The 10,175-nt window shown below is 40.0% G+C and overlaps 1 non-coding gene across 1 annotated transcript; it reads left to right on the plus strand.

Annotated features, from left to right (window-relative positions):
* The first annotated feature begins 3,033 nt into the window (after positions 1–3,033).
* LOC111824671 lies at positions 3,034–3,141 on the plus strand. Its single transcript, XR_002827764.1, has one exon. It is a non-coding gene; the product is annotated as a U6 spliceosomal RNA (small nuclear RNA).
* The last annotated feature ends 7,034 nt before the right edge of the window (positions 3,142–10,175 follow it).

Consider the following 10,175-nt stretch of genomic DNA (forward strand, 5'->3'; position numbering starts at 1 on the left):
ACATATATATTAAAGCAATATATATACTAGTTGCCCAGTGCATGAAATTACGAAATTCGTGCACATTAAAAGGGAATTAATGGGAGGAAATATTTTAATATTGCTATTTGCCCTTTCTCTATAATAGAAATGTCAGAAATGAAAGAAAATTAATAAAATGTACATGAAAATCTTCCTCCTGTCAGAGTCTGGGGCATGCCGCGGGACCCAGAGTCAAGTCCCCGCCCACCCATGTGCACCTCGAAATCGAGAGACCCAGACCTAGCTGGCCCCACTCCCATTGAGCAAGATACAGACCCGGCCGACCCCCCCCCCATCAAGCCCCGCCAGGTAGGGGGCACAGCCTCAGGTCCCCCGTCAAGCCCCACCAGGTGGGGGGTGCAGCCTCAGGGTCCCCATCAAGCCCTTCCAGGTGGGGGGCACAGGTTCAGGTCCCCCATGAAGCCCCGCTGGGCAGGGGGGGCAGCCTCAGGTCCCCCGGCGCACCCTCAGGTCCTCTGGCATGGCGCCAGGGCAGGGGGCTCGGCCTGAGGTCCCCCATCAAGCACCACCAGGCAGGAGATGCAGCCTCAGGTCCCTGCTGATCACTCGTTATGGCTTGTTACAGGAACTCCACCTCTACTGTGGCACAGCCATCTTGTGATGGTGTGACAGAGTGAGGATAAATTTCCATATTACCTCTTTATTATATAGGATTAAAACAATAAAAGGAAGATTTTGAATATTTGACTAATCAAACACATACTATCCTATATAATAAAAGGGTAATATGCAAATTGCCTTTAACAGCAGAATGACCGGTTGCTATGACACTCACTGACCACCAGGGAGCAGACGCTCAATGCAGGAGCTGCCCCCTGGTGGTCAGTGCACTCTTACAGGGGGAGCTCTGCTCAGCCACAAGCCGGGCTGAGGGTTGCGAGAGCAGTGGCAGTGGTGGAAGCCTCTCCTGCCTCTGTGGCAGCGCTAAGGATGTCGGACTGTGGCTTAGGCTCACTCCCCAGGGCTCCTGGGCTGCCAGAGGGATGTCTGACTGCCAGCTTAGGCCCAATCCACTGGGCAGTGGGCCTAAGCTGGCAGGTGGACATCTCCTGAGGGGTCCGGGACCCCCCCTCCTCCAAGTGCACAAATTTTCATGCACTGGGCCTCTAATAAATAAATAAATAAATACATATATATATATATATATATATATATGATTTAAAATATGTGTAGCCCGGCTGGTGTGACTTAGTGGTCAGTGGTTGAGCATCAACCCATGAACCAGGAGGTCCCCAGTTCAATTCCTGGTCAGGGCACATGCCTGGGTTGCAAGCTCAATCCCCAGTAGGGGGCATACAGGAAGCAGTCAATCAATGATGTTTCTCTCTCATCAATGTTTCTATTTCTTTATCCCTCTTCCTTCCTCTTGCTAAAAAATCAATAAAAAACATAAAAAATAAAATAGGTGTAAATGACAAGAAACCAAGTGACCAAACTTATTTGGAAAATTTACATGCAGAAATGAAAATTTTATTTGATATTAAAACTTGGTGGACAGCTTCAACAGCAGATTAAACATAGATAATAACATAATAATGAGGAAATCTTTAAAAATTATCTGAATTTCAGCCCAGAGAGACAAAAAGTCAGAAAATGCATAAGAGACATTAAAAGCCAGAGAAGATAGAATGTGGGGGTCTTCCATATGTTCAATCAGAGTTGCAGAAGAAAGAGAAAGTGAATGAGGAGAAAATAATCAAGACAAAATAGCTAAAAATATCCCAGAGTTGGTAAAAAAAAAAAAAAATCAGCCTGAGATTCAGGATATCTAAGGAATCTCAAGCATCAGGATAATTTTTTTAAATCACATCTAGATACATTATAGTGAACTTGCAGAATACCAAAAAATAGAGATGAGAGGATAGATATGTTGCCTACAAAGGAACGACTATTAGACATACAAGCTGACTTCTCAACAGCAGCCAGAAGATGAGATGATATCACAATGGACTAAATGGAAATAAAAAGAAACCTAGAATTGTATATCCAGCAAAAATATTTATCAAGATAAAGGTGAAATAAAAAGAAAAAAAAGTAGAAGAAGAACAGACTCTCATTAAAATAAACCCTAAAGGTACTTCAGTCAGGAAAAAAATATTAAACTACTTTGCTGCATGGTGAAACAAAAAGATAGTGGCTAGGTTTTGAGTATCTTGAAACAATTTAATCTTTGATCACCTACTTAGATTGTTTTTCTTTTTTCCCAAAGTATTGTGAATAAAAAATGATGAAGAAAGGGGGAATTAAGGTATAATTTATATACAATAAATTCACATATTTTTAATGTCCAGTGTAATGAACTTTGACAACTGTATACAAGCAAATGTATACACCCAAACAAGATATAAAATATCTCCCTCAACTCAAAAAGTTCCTTCATGTGCCTTCTCAGTCAATTCTCCTCCTTCCAGAAGTAATCCCATTCTGATTTCTATAATTCTAAAGTATTGCTTGTTTTTAAACTTTAAATAAATGGATTTATATGAATTATTCTTTTATGTTAAGTTTCTTTTGCTTAACATAATGTCTTTGAAATTCATCCATGTTGTGTATTGCTGAGTAATATCACACACTTGAATATAAAAACAACTTGTTTATCATTTTCCTATTGGTGAACATCTGGGTTATTTCCAGTTTAGGATTAATATTATAAGTAAGACTGCTATAAACATTCTTATATAAGATTTTTGGAGACATACATTTTCTCTTGGGTAAATACATAGAAATGGAATTCCTTATGTCGTATGGTAAGTTTGTGAATATATAACTGCCAAACAATTTTCCAAAGTAATTAAGCCATTACACTCCTATCAGCAATGAATGAGAAGTTTGGATGCTCCAATACTTGATACTGTTAGCTCTTTCTTTATTATTATTTCAGCGATTCCAGCGGGTGGTTTTCATTTTCATTTCTCTGCTGACTAATGTTATAAAGAACACTTTCATGTGCTTATGAGCAATTGATACACCTTCTTTAAGAATGCATGTTCAGTGCTCGCTTCAGCAGCACATATACTAAAAACTGGAATAACACAGATAAGATTAGCATGGCCCCTGCCCAAGGGTGACATGCAAATTTGTGAAGCGTTCTATATTTAAAAAAAAGAAAAAGAGAATGCATGTTCAAGTATTTTGTTCACTTTATTGGGATGTTTCTCTTTTTATTGTTGATTAGAAATAATTCTCTCTATGTTCTAAAATAGGAGTATTTGTCATATATAGGCAGTCTGATGAATATAATTTTTGATTGTGATAAAGTCAAAATCAATGCATCTTTGGGTCCTGTCAAGAAATCATTGCCTACACCAAGGTCACAAAGATACTTTCCTATTTTATTCTAGAAGCTTTATGATTCTTTTGTTTTTTAATATGTTTTTACTGATTTGAAAGAAAGGAAGGGAGAGGGGCAGAGAGAGAGAGAAAGGAAGAAACAATGATGTGAGGGAGAAACATCAATTGGCTGTCTCCTGCACATCCCCTACTGGGAACCAAGCCTGCAACCCAGGCATATGCCCCGATCAGGAATTGAACAAGCAACTTTTCAGTGCTCAGAAAGATTCCCAACCAACTGAGCCACACCGGCGAGGGCACTTTATGGGTTTGTTTTATGTTTTAAGTATCTGACCTATCACAAATTGAATGTGAGAAAGGATTTAACTTTTTTCCCATATTAATATCCAGTCATTCAAATGCCATTACTCAAAAACACTTTCATTTCCTCCACTGAGCTGCATCAATGCATTTCTCAAAAATCAATTACACATATACATGTGGGTTTATTTCTGAATATTATTCTGTCTCATGATCTATTTGTATATTCTTATACCAATATGATACTATCCTTACATTAATATTAAACTGTCTTGATTATTATAGTTTTATAATGTCTTAAAACCGTATGTGTAAATCCTCTAACTTGTTTTTATTTTTCAAAATTGTTTTGGTCTTTGTAGATCTTTTGCATTTCCATAAAAAATATTGCTCATCTTGCAATTTCTCAAAACAACTGCTGGGATTTGGATGAGATTTATGAATAATAGATCAATATGGGAGAATGGATATCTTAATACTAGTCATCCATCCATTAACATTCTACCTGGACTTTTAAAAAGGTGTTTATATCATTTAAGGTTTGTCATTCAGTTAAAACTAACTCTAACTACTACATTAATAAGGGAATATAGGTAGAGTGTCTAATTTCCTGATTATAAAGGGGGAAAATGAAAATATATATATAATATATATATATAATTACTCAATCCAAACAGAGAAAAAAATGAAAGAAGGAAGGAAGGAAAGAAGGAAGGAAGGAAGGAAGGAAGGAAGGAAGGAAGGAAGGAAGGGAAGAAGGGAGGGAGGAAGAAAGAGGGAAGAAAGAGGAAAGAAAGAAGGCAGGAAGAAAGAAGGAGGGAAGGAAGGAAGGAAGGAAGGAAGGAAGGAAGGAAGGAAGGAAGGAAGGAAGGAAAAAAGAAAAAAAGTATCCTATATAATAAAGAGTTAATATGCAAATGGTCATCACACCCTCACATCGTCATGCCCTCACGCCATCATGCCATAACTGCTCAGACACAATGGGGAGAGAGGAATGGGGACCAGTCAGGCACAAATGAGCTCACAAGAGAGGAATGAGGACCAGCCAGGCTGTGTCTTGGGAGAGAAACAAGCTTCTCTCCCCGTGGTCCCGGGCACCAGCGGCTGCACCTGTGCCTGTGGCCCTGGGGAGAGACAAGCCACCCTCCCCATTGTCCCAGGTGCCAGTGGCTGCACCTGCGCCTGTGGCCCAGGAGAGGGACAATCCACACGCCCCACAGTCCCCATGGTCCTGGGTGCCAATGGCTGCATCTGTGGCCCGGGAGAGGGACAAGCCACCCACTCCATGGTCCTGGGCACCAGTGCCTGCACCAGTGGCCTGGGAGAGGGACAAGACGCCTGCTCTGTGGTCCCGGGTGCCTGCGGTTGCGGCCTGGGAGAAGCCGCCCCTCCCACAGCTCCCTGCGGCTGTGGCCGACACAGGCAAAGCCAGCCTGGGTCCTGGGTGCCTGCAGCCAGCCAAAGGGAGGGAAGCCCAGGTCCCGAGTGCCTGTGACCAGATGGAGGAGATAATTCTGGGTCCTGGGTGCAGGGTGAGGTAGAGGTAGTTAGGGGCAATCAGACCAGCAGGGGAGCAGTTAGGAGTGATCAAGCAGGAAAGCAGAGGTGGTTAGGGGTGATCAGGCAGGTAGGCAGAGGTGGTTAGAGGTGATCAGGCAGGCAAGTGGTTAGGAGCCAGCAGTGCTGGATTGTGAGAGGCAGTGGGACATCCCCTGAGGGGACCCAGATTGGAGAGGGTGCAGGCCTGGCTGAGGGACCCCCCTCCCCATGCACAAATTTTGTGCACCAGGCCTCTAGTAGAGAAAAATAATCATCATTGAGAGACTAAGAGAATATTGTGGAACTAAATCAAAATAATAGCCATTATATATTTATATAAAAACCCTTGGTGTAACACGTCACATCCGAGGCTCGACCAACCAGAAGGAAGTCAGTCCTGCAGGGGTCGTCTTGGCAACAGCTGTGCCCTCCCTTAGCTGTTTTCCACAAAGGCGAGGTTTCAGGCAGGAACCGTCCCTTGAAGAGTGGATGCACTGAATTCTGGGTCGCCTTGCCAAGGGCTGTGCCCTCCCCCAGCTGTTTCCCACGAGGCCTGAGGGAAGAACCCACCCTCGAAGCACCAGGAGCGCCCAGCAGCAGTCAGTTTTGGGTTGCTGAGGAGGAGGCCACAGCATGGTAGAACTCTGGGACTGGCCCAACAGGGGACATGGCCGGCCTTCAAACCAGACCCTGACAGTAGGGAGGAGGGAGCCCCATTCCTCACAGAATTCGCTGTTGGTTAGCTTGCTGTCAGTGGCCTGCCAGCCAAGAACCCCATTCACCTGCACCCCGGACCCTGACAGGAGAGAGGAGGGAGCCCCATTCCTAACGGAATCCACAGGTGGCCAGCTTGCTGTCAGGGGCCTGCCAGCTAGGAATCCTATTCACCTGCATATCTGTATAAAGTTTTATTACATTATATTAGAGGTCGTGGTGGTACTGTTTTACCCACAGCGTCTACAGGAATTGCTACAAATTTACTTCTCGGTGGAAGCACCTTTCATTCCCAATATAAATTACCCATTCCATTAAATGAAACTTCAATTTCTAGACTTGATATAAACAGTGAAGTTGCTAAAACTATTAAAAAGGCCCAACTTCTCACTATTGATGAATGCACCATGGCATCCAGTCAGGCTATAAATGCCATAGACAGATTGCTAAGAGAAATTATGAATTTGAATGTTGCATTTGGTGGGAAAGTTCTCCTTCTTGGAGGGGATTTTCGACAATGTCTCAGTATTGTACCACATGCTATGTAATCGGCCATAGTACAAACGAGTTTAAAGTACTGCAATGTTTGGGGATGTTTCAGAAAGTTGTCTCTTACAACAAATATGAGGTCAGAGGATTATGCTTATAGTGAATGGTTAGTAAAACTTGGAGATGGCAAACTTGATTGCAGTTTTCATTTAGGAATGGATATTATTGAAATCCCCCATGAAATGATTTGTAATGGATCTATTATTGAAGCTACCTTTGGAAATACTATATCTATAGATAATATTAAAAATATATCTAAACATGCAATTCTTTGTCCAAAAAATGAGCATGTTCAAAAAGTAAATGAAGAAATTTTGGATATACTCGATGGAGATTTTCACACATATTTCAGTGATGATTCCATTGATTCAACAGAGGATGCTGAAAAGGAAAACTTTGCCATCGAATTTCTTAATAGTATTACTCCTTCAGGAATGCTGTGTCATAAATTAAAATTGAAAGTGGGTGCAATCATCATGCTATTGAGAAATCTCAATAGTAAATGGGGTCTTTGTAATGGTACCAAATTTATTATCAAAAGATTATGACCTAACATTATCGAAGCTGAAGTATTAACAGGATCTGCAGAGGGAGAGGTTGTTCTGATTCCAAGACTTAATTTGTCCCCATCTGACACTGGCCTCCCATTTAAATTGATTCAACAACAGTTTCCTGTGATGCCAGCATTTGTGATGACTATTAATAAATCACAAGGACAAACTCTAGACAGAGTAGGCATATTCCTACCTGAACTCGTTTTTGCACATGGTCAGTTATATGTTGCTTTCTCTAGAGTTTGAAGAGCATGTGATGTTAAAGTTAAAATTCTAAATACTTCATCACAAGGAAAATTAGTCAAGCACTCTGAAAGTGTTTTCATTCACTCTTAATGTGGTGTACAGGGAGATATTAGAATAAGTTTAATCACTTTATCAGTCATTGTTTGCATCACTGTTGTTTTTATATCATGTTTTTGTTGTTTTCATATCATGTTTTTGTTGTTTTTATATCATGCCTCTGTTGTTGTTATATCCTCTTGTTACTGTTTATTTATTAATAAATTTATATATTATTTTCATATACATTTTACTAATTTCCTTTCATCTCTCACACTTCTATTATAGAGAAAGGGCAAATAGCAATGTTAAAATATTTCCGCTAATTAATTCCCTTTTAATGTGCACAAATATTGTGCACTGGGCCACTAGTAATTAATATAAATGGGTGGCCAGATGGCAAACTAAAATGTGCTGCTGGCTCCCACCACAAAAAACAATTACAGAGAAACTATAGAAGCAAGTATGAAGTGGATTTCAAAAACTAATAACAACAACAAAAAAAGAAAAAGAGAAAATTCTGGGGGGAAAAATGGAAGTATGACCTAAATTGGTCTCAGACATTAGATAGGAAGTTAAATGATTGTAGCCTGGGGCTGGGATCAGCCAGAGATAGAAGTAAAGTATAGATTTGTGGAAAGATTTAAGTTCTACCCTTGCCTTCTCCCCACAACCTCTTGAGATACACTTTGCTTGACTCTTCACTGTAGAAATCAATGGAAACAGCGCACACAATTTCTCTAAGAGGTAAAGTCAGGGAGGTGCATGTGCCCTGCTAATGTCAGTATTTGAGGAATAAAGGGGCTAACTGGCCATCTACCCTCAAGTTTTAACTCTTCCACAACTTCCTTCCAAAGCCCTTGAGCTGAGAGATAACAACCTGTGAGGGCTGCCCTAACCCTCTTCCCCATGTAGCTTTTCCCTAAGGATTTAAAGTGAAACAGTGACTCAAGTTGTTGTCTGGTCAAATGTCAGCAAACCAGAATGGCTTGTGGAGCTCCAACTTTCCTCACAGGCCGGCCCCTCTCCTCTTTGTAAATTCAACAGAACTGACAGATTGGTGCTTGGCCCCTTTTCAGTATGCACTTCTGGACCCTCAAAGAGTACAACTACCTCAAAAGAAATCCAACAAACTGGACTATACATATGATCTGAAGCAGAATTACTAGATCTAATTTAAAAGAACTCAACGAATATATTAAGGATATCCTGCCATGGATTCCTACATTGTTCCTACACAATGGACTTCAGGGCATTATGCTAAGTTAAATAAGTCAGCAGATAAAGACAAATACTGTATGATATTACATCTGTGAAACTAAAAAGCTGAATTCACAGAAAAATATTCTAAAATATGCTTACCAGGGGCTGAAGGGGGGGAAGGGGGAAATTGCAAGATGTTGGTAAATGGTACAAACTTCTAGTTATTAGATGAGTAAGTTCCAAGGATCTAATGTACAGCATGGCGATTATAGTTAATAATACTTTATTACATATTTGAAAGTTGCTGAAGTAGATCTTAAATGCTCTCACCACACAAAAAAGAAATGGTAATTATGTGGCATGAAGGAGGTGTTAGCTAATGCTATGATGGTAATCATATTGCAAAACATAAATGCATCGCCGAAACCGGTTTGGCTCAGTGGATAGAGCGTCATTATATGTCAATTATATCTCAATAAAGCTGGGGAAGGGGGAAGGAAACAAGAATTAGATTGACATCAGATTTCTCAGGTTGCTGAAGTAGATCTTAAATGCTCTCACCACACAAAAAAGAAATGGTAATTATGTGGCATGAAGGAGGTGTTAGCTAATGCTATGATGGTAATCATATTGCAAAACATAAATGCATCAAATCAACATATTGTGCACCTTAAACTTATACAATATTATATGTCAATTATATCTCAATAAAGCTGGGGAAGGGGGAAGGAAACAAGAATTAGATTGACATCAGATTTCTCAGCTATAATACAGGTTGCGAGAAGATGATGGAATAATATTTTAAAGTATTTAAGTAAAAGAACTGTGAAGCTATAATTTAAAATATACAGCCAAGTCAAGAGTTAATAAAAATATTTTCATGTATACATGACCTTGAAAGTTTTGCCACACAAAGACCCATATTTGAGGGAAAATATCTAAATAGCTGATGAAAAGACTCTAAGAGATGTTGCATCAGATATGAAAATGAAGTCATTAAATAGTTTGGTGAAATGTCTTTAAAAATAAAAGTTAAAATAAAAAAGCAGGCAGAGGGAAAGGTTATGACCAAACAAAAGAAAAAGAAATGTGTATTACAGTGTCTAGAACTAAAATTCTGGACAACTTCAAGAAGGTGGGAGGGAGAGTTTAGACATAAAGGAGATATGAGAGCATGCTAACTACTTCAGTGTTAAGTGGAAGACAGCTATAAATAAGTTTAAGAAATCATCATAGGCAGCAAAATCTTAGACATCGCTCATAGAAATATGTTTGCTGATCCATCTCCTAGGGAAAGGGAAACTAAGGAGAAAATAAACAAATGGAAGTACATCAAAATAAAAAGCTTCTGCACAGCAAAAGAAACCATTAACAAATGAAAAGGGAGCCTACTGTATGGGAGAACATATTTGCCAATGATATATCTGATAAGGGGTTAATCTACAAAGTATGTAAGGAACTCATAGAACTTAACAAAAGGAAGTCCACCAATTCAATTAAAAAATGGGCAGAGGATCTAAATAGACAATTCTCCAAAGTGGACATAGAGATGGCCAAGAGACATATGAAAAAATGCTGAAAGTCACTAATTATCTGAGAGATGCAAATTAAAATCACACTGAGGTATCACCTTACACCTGTAAGAATGGCTAGCATCAACAAATCAACAAATGACAAGTGCTGGCAAGGATGTGGAGAAAA

This window comes from Myotis lucifugus, unplaced genomic scaffold (assembly GCF_000147115.1).
Source record: "Myotis lucifugus unplaced genomic scaffold, Myoluc2.0 scaffold_7, whole genome shotgun sequence".
In the NCBI taxonomy this organism is placed as follows: domain Eukaryota; kingdom Metazoa; phylum Chordata; class Mammalia; order Chiroptera; family Vespertilionidae; genus Myotis; species Myotis lucifugus.